Here is a 9789-nt window from a genome sequence, read left to right on the forward strand (position 1 = left end):
GCTCTTGGGTGGCAGTTACTAAGATGTAACAGTTTAAGGTTGTGCTACCTTTGTAGAAAACTGCAGTTTGGTTTTGCTTTTTGTTTGTTTGTTGGTTGGTTGGTTGGTTGGTTTTGTTTTTTAACTTTTCGATGACTATTGCTTAGGAGAAGGGTAAGGTCAGCACGATGTCCTCCTTGGTCATATTGTACGTTCAGCCTGGAGATGTGAAAAGGTTTTCCTTCATGTCTTAGGATCATCTGCTTATCCACAGCCGCGTATGGGAGCACATACCTAGAATCCCAGCTCTCAAAATGTGGAGGCAGGAGGATCAAGAGATCAAGGTCAACCTCAGCCCGGACTACATGAGACCTTATCTCACTCTATCAACAGAAATAGCTTAACCAGGATATGCCTCCACATTGAAGATTACATGCCCATTTTCCTTGGACATTTTCTGCAGATCTAGTTCTCTCGCTAGTTATGCGAGATTCTCTTCTAGCACATCTTAAAGTACAGTTGTTTTATTTCATTCATTGCTGTATGTGCTAGGTGAGCGAAACTGTTGTGTCGCTTTCTGTGTCATCTGTGTTGTGTCTTCTTGGCAGTTGCTCTGGTCTGTTTCCCTTCTTTATGTGTCACAATGCCTGCAGTTCCTGAACGGTACCTCTTTCCTGGAGCTTATGGAGGGCCTGCTCGCTGTGCCAGGCAGCCTTGCCTCTAAAGTTCATACTGCTATAACAAAACAGATGAATGTGACAAGGGTTGGTGAGAAGAACCCAGATCAAAGGCTAGGAGGCAGGAGATGGCTTCCAGTGGCTCTCAACCCGTGGGTCGTGACCCCCGTGGGAGGCTGTCCCATATCAGCTGTTTACATTACAGTTCATAACAGTCGCAGAATTACAGTTATGAAGTAGTAACGAAATAGTTTGGGGGTCCCTACAGCATGAGGAACTGTATTAAAGGGTTGTAGCATTAGGAAGGTTGAGAACTGGTGCTTTACATAGAGTTGTTAGAAGGCTATAAACCAGTCTTTGAGAAGAGAACTGAATAAAGAGAGGTCGTGAACGAGGCAAAGACCCAGGCAACTTAGATACTGAGAATAGTACCTGCAAAGGCCCGAGGGAAAGCCTTGTGTTCAAGACGGGAGGAGGACCAGGCCGAGTGTCTTGCTCAGCAGTAGAGGTCGAATGCTTGCTTAGCATGTATAAATAAGGTCCTGGGTCCAATCCTCATAACCACAATAATAATTTTTTTAAAAAGTCAAATGAGGGAAAAGGTGGGAGATGAGACTAGAGAAAGAGGTTTAATCACAAAAATTGTAGGCCATAGAAAAGTTTGAATTTTGCTTCTAAGTGTGAGAAACATACAGAGGGCTGCTGCTAAATATTTCGAGAGCAGCCACAGAATAGAAAGACTGTGTCTTGCCAGGGAATATTGGCACACACCTTTAATCCCAGCACTCGGGAGGCAGGGCAGAGGCAGGAGACTGTGAGTCTGAGGTCAATCTGGCCTACATAGTGAGTTCCAGGGCTGCATAGTGAGACCCTGTCACAGGGCAGGGAATGGAGGAGGAGAAGGATTTGGTCAAACAGGTATAGGACTGAAAAAGAAAAACATTTACCAAAGTAATGGAGCAACCTCTGTTAGCAGTTACTGCCCTTGCTACTGAGAAAATGGGGAGGGAAGGTCACTGGGGAGCTGGGAGGGGCAAGTGCTTGCCACTTGCTGCCCCTGGACTTTGGGGAACTGGAAATGAAGCAGTGCTTATAGGTTCTTTCTCCTCTCCCTGATTCCCGCCCCCCATCTCCTTATTCTTCATTGATAGGACACAGAAGGAATTCAGTTGGAAAAGTGGAAGTGGATTTTTCAGAGCACCAACCATAGCAACACAGAACCAGAATCTAAAAGGGTTTGTGGCTCAGAGGCCACAAAAAGGAATTAATGGTAATTTCAAGTCTGCTTGTTTTTTTTTAACCTAACCAGTTGATTAAAATTGTATAACTTATTGACATCTGACATGATACAGAGAAAAATGAATTATAGAAGACACAAGATGTGTTTTAAATGTCTAGTTCAGAAGTCTTTATTAGTTTAAGTGGAGTTGTTTGCCAAACCAATGAATTAGAATCCAGAACTCAACAGAAGGATCAGGAACAGGACACAAATTCTAAGACTCCTAAAAGCATAGACGTCACAGAACATAAACATGGCAAATGTGGGTGAGATGACCTTGAGGCAAGGATGGATCTTCACAGATAGGAAAAAAAGATCTGGACTATGTACCTGGGGTGGGGAGTGAGATCCTAAACATTTGTGAAGAGGAAAATTATCTAGAAAAGAGTTTGTAATGGTTACTTTTCTGTTGCTGTGATAAAACACTATGACCAAGGCAACTTACAGTTCCAGAGGGCCCCTGGAACACACATGGTGCATGAACATCTAAGCAGGTAGAACACCTAAATCTTAAAAAAAAAAAAAAAAAAAAAAAAAAAAAAATTCTCCTATTAGCACTTAAGAAACTATTGTTGGGCCAGCCAGATGGCTCATGGGGTAAAAACATTTCATTCACCATGCAAGCCTGGTAGATGACCTAAGCTCAGAACCCAAGACAAAAGAAGAGTACCAACTCTTAAAAACTGTGTTCTGACTTCCACACCCATGCATTAGCATGTGCTAGCACATACATTCTCTCAAACACAGTGTTTCTAAATCTTGAAGTTGCTGCTAGGCAGCTCCTTAGTGCCAGTTTGGAATCGGAAGGAACATTCAAGTTAAAAATGACTTCCGGCACGGTATGGCTTCCACCAAGACATCGCAGTCAATACTCCAGAATGCTAGTGAAGCAAGGGGACGATGGGGCCACACAATCCAACTGGTTAGAATAGTTGAGAAAAATAGCCTTATAATTGAGAATGGTATGCTCCAGTTTACCTACCTAGCTATTTGAGTAGAGGAGAGTCTTAACAATCCTTGTTATAGACACAAAACCAGTGATAGTTACATAGCAAGCAAATCCCAGATTTGGGACTTCATTTTACTTTCCTCTTAGAATTTTTTTTTAAGATTTAATTTTGTTTTTAAATGGCATTTTATTTTTTTTAATTGTTTTTATTTAAGTGTATGTGTGAGTGTATTTGGGTGCCTGTGGAGGCCAGAAGATGGTGTTAAATTCCCTGAGACTGGAATCACAGGCAATTGTGAGGTGCTCAGTGTGAGTGCTGGGAACAGAACTCTAGTCCTCTGGAAGAACAGTGAGTGTTCAACCACTGAGCCACCTCTCCAGGCGTCCTTTTAGGGTGTTTAGTGAATATCATTTCACTGTTGTGTTACTGCAAACACACAGTGCCTTTACACCTCTTGGTGTTTGTCCACAATAAAAACCCGTGAAAAGTGGGAGTCGGTTTGGCTTAGTGGCATCACACCACTCCTGGAAGGAATGTTTACACATAACCACAGCCTCTGAACTGTGGAAATATATTCACATATGTTATCATCCAAATGGTACCCACCAAAATTGTGCACATAAGGACATTGCATATGTTTTATATATTAAGTTTTATATATTAAGACTAATCGCTGTAATAGATCAACTCAAAAATAAAAAAATGCCTCAAATTTGTTTCTTCCTGAAGGAAATGAACAGTTCAGTAGGAGTTTTGGAGGCCTTTCTTCACTTAGATTTTTAGAAATGATTGCTGCAAGACTTCCTTTGGGATCTTCTGTTGTAGTATGTTGGAAAGAGAGTTTTGGAGGTTGTTTTGTTGTGTTTTGAGAAAGGGCCTCACGTAGCCCAGGCTGGCCTAGAATTTGGTATAAAAAATTAGATATATTGACTGCTTGCTTAGTATGTGTTCAACACACTAGACATAGCAATGAACGAAACTGCAGAGGAGGAAGAAGGCAGTTATTTCCCAAGCATCTTGATAGGCACAGATACTAGAAGGCAGCCAGGCACGGCAGTTCACATCTGTAATCCCGACACTCAGAAGACTAATGTAGGAGGAACAAGAGTTTGAGGCTAGCCTGGGCTCTGTAATGAGCTGGAGGCCAGCTGGCTGCATGGCTAGATCCTACCAAAGGCGAAGGAGAGAAGGGGATGGGAAGGGAAATGGTAATGGATTTACGTTTAAAGGCTTGAAGTGTCAGGAAAGGTGTTTGGTAAGTCAAGCTAAGCTGTCAGCTACAGCAGAATGGTTTTCTTCTCCTGGGTGCTTTCCCTTGTCCTAGGAACTTTAAGATTCCCCCTATAGGGCGGTGGTGGCACACACCTTTAATCCCAGCACTTGGGAGGCAGAGCCAGGCGGATCTCTGAGTTCAAGGCCAGCCTGGGCTACAAAGCGAGTTCCAGGAAAAGCGCAAAGCTACACAGAGAAACCCTGTCTTGGAAAAAAAAAAAAAAAAAAAAAAGACTCCCCCTATAATATGAAATAAATACTGCCCATATAAAGAATCCCAGCTGAGGTATGGAGTGAGCAAAAACTTCAATCTTCTGTCTCCTTTTATCATCCCAGTGGCTGAAAGCTTACAGTGTATGACCCCCTAGAACCAGCCTCGTGTTCAGCACTTGGCTGTGCTATACCTTAGTGCCCGGAGGGTCTGTTCTCTGCCTTCCTTCCTGGTGTAGTCACTGAAGGAAAAAGACACTGTCATACTTGCTCACTTTGTCCAGTGAAGCAGGTTTTCCTCCTTCGCCCAGTGTCTACAGTTCCCTCGAGTCTGGTCAAAGTACTTTCTGCCTGTACAGGTTGGCAGAGAAAGGGGTGTAGGAAGGTAAGGCTCGAAGGTTGGTACCAAGAGGCGAGAGACTGTTTGGAAGCAGTAATCAAAAGAAGGGGCAAGTTTAGCAATAGCTTGTCTTTATCCGTGGGAGGGAAAGAAAATAAGGAAACGAACAAAGATTGTAACCTTGAAAGTGTAAAATCTTGTCACCAACAGCTGAGAAACTGGAAGAGATATCTTGATGTAGAGTGAGGAAGAGGGAGGAGAGAGAGTGAGAGAACCAGTGATGGTAAGCTATCAGACCTTTTGATAAATGTGAAAGTTACTGTGATAGAGAAACTGAAATTCTAGGGATTGAAGAGGGGATGGAATGAACATAAAATGGCTCCCTATGAACTTTGATTATAAAGAGGAATTACCAATGTCAGACTAATCGCATGCATACCACACGATTCCCCAATTATAGAGTTCTAAAACATGCAAGATGACCTATCGTCATAGCCAACCAGTGATTCCCCGAGAAGAGGGGTGGGAGGGGGAAGGATCATAAAGAGGTTGGGAGCACTCGGGAATGATGGATTTCATCAGTTCTATTTCCTTTTCTTGACTGATTGCACTGATACAAATGAAAAATGAGTAGCTATCTTTATCGTTCCTGATCTTAGAGGGGAAGCATCATTAGATATAAGGCTATCTCTAGGCCTTTGGAAACAGACTTTGTAGATGACTTTGTGTCTGGTTGAAGAAGTGCCTGTCTGTGTTAGTCGGCTTTACAGCACTGTAACAGAATACCCGAAAACTCCAACTTAAAAGGCATAGGTCCTTTATTTGGCTCATGGTTTCAAAGGGTCCAGTCAGTGGTAATTTGACCCTGTCTCTCTCGGGCTACGGTAGCACAGTGCACCATGACAGAAGTGTGCAGTGGAGCCGGGCGGTGGTGGCGCACGCCTTTAATCCCAGCACTCGGGAGGCAGAGGCAGGTGGATCTCTGTGAGTTCGAGGCCAGCCTGGGCTACCAAGTGAGTTCCAGGAAAGGCGCAAAGCTACACAGAGAAACCCTGTCTCGAAAAACCAAAAAAAAAAAAAAAAAAAAAAAAAGTGTGCAGTGGAGTTCTGTTCACCTCAGGAAGCAAAGAGAGAGGCAAGAAAGGGCCACAATACCCTTTCAGAGCATGCCTTCAGTGATGTAACTTCCTCTAACTAGGTCCAAACTCTTAGATGCTCTACTACCTCCCAGTAGTTCCACAGGCTTGAGATCATACCTGTATCACATGGGCCTTTGGAGATGCTATGGGTTCAAATTACAGCACTTTCTATTACTAGTCAGCTGAGAGGTGGTGGTGGTTTAAGGTGTCTTTCTTCCTATTGAGGTAATCAGACTTTTTTTTACTATGATGAATTTAATTTTTTTACGTTTTGTGTGTGTGTGTGTGTGCGCGTGCGTGCGTGCGTGCGTGCGGCGCGCGCGCATGTGTGCATGCCTGCAAGGGTATACATAAGGAGGTCAGAGGACAGCTTATGGGGATCAGTTCTCTCCTACCACATGGATCTTAGGGATTGAACTCAGGCCATATAGCTTAGTAATAAGTCCCTTTACCCAGTGAGCCATCTCAATCTCACCAGTCCTGAATTTGTGAAACAAGCCATGTATTCTTAGGACAAATGTCAGCTAGTAATAATACTATCCCTTTGTAGATATTGCTGAATTTGATTTTGTAACATTTTCTTTGAAATTATCCTATCTATGTTCATGAAAGAAACCAGCCTGGAATTCTCTTTTGCAGTGTTCTTATGTGGTTGGGTATCAGGATAATGCTAGCCTCAAAGAATAAATTAGCAAGTAACCTCTCTCTTTGCCAGTTTTCTAGAAGTTTGTGCATAACTGGTACATTTTAGCCTCAATGTTTGGAAAAATCCATGAATGCCTTTGTGGGAATGTTTTAAACTATGAATTCAGTTTTCATACAGCTCTTCAGGTTATCTCTGTCTTCTTGAATGAATTTCTGAATACCTATTTCAAGGAATCGAATAATTTCATCTAAGTTCTATATCCTAAAAATTTCTGTAATATCCCTTGTCATTTAAATTTCCATAAAATTATAATATAACCTCTTCATCCTTTTTGTTGTTGTGAGAAGGGAGTCTTCTGTAGCCAAGGCTGGCCTCCAGGGCCAGTGTGATTAACTTTTAACTTCTTAACTTCCTGTCCTCAACTTCCCAAGTGTTGGGGTTATAGACACGCCCCACCACACCACCACTCATATTGTTAATGTCTTCTCTCTTGTTTTTTTCTCTCTTTTTGGTTTTCCTAATCATGCTTGACTAAAGGTTTATCAATTTTATATCAATTTTTATATCAAATTTAATAAAATTTATTAAATTTTATATCAGTTGATGTAAAAAACCAGTTTTTGTTTCATTGATACAATTAACTGAATTTTCTTTTTCTGTCTTTGTGTGTATGTTTAACTTTTCTGCTTTAATAAGGTAAGAACTGAGATCATTGTCTAATATAGGTATTTTATTTTTAAATGTCACGCTTTACATAGTACTGCTTTAGTGGAATGCCAGAAAATTTGACAATTTTATTTTCATTCAGTTCAAAATGCAAAATACCTCCCCCCCCCCAGACAGGGTTTTTCTGTGTACCCCTGGCTGTCTTGGAACTTATTTTGTAGACCAGGCTGGTCTCGAATTCAGAGATCCACCTGCCTCTGCCTCCCAAGTGCTGAGATTAAAGGCATGTGCCACCACTGCTGGGCCAAAATGCCTTCTAATTTTACCCTGGGTTCCTTTTTTAATCAGTAGGTTATCTAGAAGTATTTTAGTTCAAAACACTGAGATTTTCCATATAACTTTCTGTTACTGATTACTAATTTAATTCCATTGTGGTCAGAGAACATATTTCTCATTACTTGAATTCCTTAAAATTTACAAAGACATGTTTTTATGGCTTAGAATATAGGCTGGTAAATTTTTTCTACAAAAGTTCAGTTGGTAAATACTTTCAGTTTTATGGGACACATACAGACTCTGGCATATATTTTCTTTCTTTGTCAAAAGAATATTTGAAACTATTAAGACCATTCTTTGTTCACACCGTAGACAAAAGCAGAGTAGAGTGGTTACAGTGCCATAGTGTGGTGACGTGCTGTGTGTTTCACATGCCATTTTGAAGACAGTATGTTCTACTATTGTTACTAGTTTCTCCAGAAAAGTAAAAAAATGCAAGCTGGTTGATAGTGTCACCCTTAACGTGTTAAGTTTGTGCCTGCTCTAGCAATTATTGAAGGAGTTGTCAAAAGCTGACGGGGGACTCGGGCACTACAGAGGTTCCACCAGCGCAGTACTTGCTGCAAGGACAAGGAACTAAGTTGGGATCTCCAGAATTCACATAAAAAGCCCAACGTGGGCTGGAGAAATGGCTCAGTAGTTAAGAGCACTTACTGCTCTTGCAGAGGACCTGGGCTCAATTCCTAGACCCCACCCCCCAAAAAAAAATCAGGCAGCTCCTAACTAGGGGCTCAAAGGCCTTCTGGCTTCCATGAGCACCTGCACCCACATGGTGTACATAAACTCACCCAGGCACACACACATATACACCAAAAAAAAAATTTTTTTTTTTAATTAAAAATAGCTGGGCATGGTGGAAGTGGAACAGGTGTGGAACCCTGAGGCTTACTGGCCACCAAGATCCCCCAATTGGCAAGTTATAGATTCAGTGAGATACTCTGTCTCAAAAAATAAGGTAGAGAATGACAGAGGAAGGCACTCAACATAGACACCCTGACCTTCACACAAACACACACACACACACACACACACACACACACAAGCAAACATGTACATAGACCACACCATTTTTTCTTTTTCTTTTTCTTTTTCTTCCCTCCCTCCCTTCCCTCCCTTCCTCTCTCCCCTCCCTCCCTCCCTCCCTCCCTTCCTTTCTTCCTTCCTTTTTTTCGGCAGGATCTCACTACCTCCTAGAACTCACTGTGTAGACCAGGTTGGCCTCATACTCACAGAGATCTGCCTGTGCTGGGATTTAAGGCATGTGCCACAATGCCTGGCTATTCTTTATTTGTCTTTGAGACAAGGTTTTGCTGTGTTGTCTAGGCTGGCCTCAAATTCCTTGGCTCAAGGAACTCTTCTTGGTTCAGCCTCCCAAGTAACTAGGCCTACAGCCGTGTGATCCTGTGTCTTTCCACTGGTGTGTTTACTTTCATTCAGTTCAAAATGCAAAAGTTGTCTTTCCACGGTTGTTATTTTCTTAAATGTTTGTTTATTTGTATGTATGTGGATATGCGTATTCTACAGTGCACACGTAGAGGTCAGAGGACAACCCTCCGGAGTTGGTTGTCTCCTTCTACCGTGTGGATTCTGGTGGTCAAACTCAGATTATCAGGCTTCTCGGTAAGTGCCTTTATCCTTTGAGCCATCTTGCTGACCCCATTGTTGCTATTTTTGTTTAAATAAGTGATTATTTGCCTTAAAGGAGAATTAAATACTAAGAACAACTCTAATGTGTCTGTGGATGCTGGGAACTCAGTACTCAGTACTGACTCTGAACTGCTGAGCCGTCTCTAGCCCTCAGCTCTTAAAACTGTGAATAGTTTCTGTGGCTAGGTCTTCAAGTTTGTCTTGTGCCATGGCTAACTTGCCCTAAATCACATTTAGTTGAATTTTTTATCTCAAATATAGTTTTCATCCCCAAATGTTTTTTTGAAAATATATGTCCTATATCTCTACTATTCAAACATATATGTCATTATTATAATACTGTTTTATGTCCCTTTCTGCTAATTTGGGCACACATGTCCATATGAGGTCATTTTCATTTGAGTGTTCTCATTATGGGCCATTTTTCTTGCTTCATTATGTACCCAATAATCTTTAATTAGATACTAGACATGTTGCTAGACATGCTTATATTTTTATAAGCATGTCTAAGTTTTGTTCTAGGATGCAACTACATTACTTAGTAAAGTTTGATCCTTTGGTCTTAATTTTGTCAGAATTCAGCCTATAGCTCACTGTTCAGAGAGTAATATAATGGCTGAATAAATGCAGCAAGGTAATCTTTTAAGG

Source organism: Peromyscus eremicus, chromosome 9 (genome assembly GCF_949786415.1).
Source record: "Peromyscus eremicus chromosome 9, PerEre_H2_v1, whole genome shotgun sequence".
Classification (NCBI taxonomy): Eukaryota; Metazoa; Chordata; class Mammalia; order Rodentia; family Cricetidae; genus Peromyscus; species Peromyscus eremicus.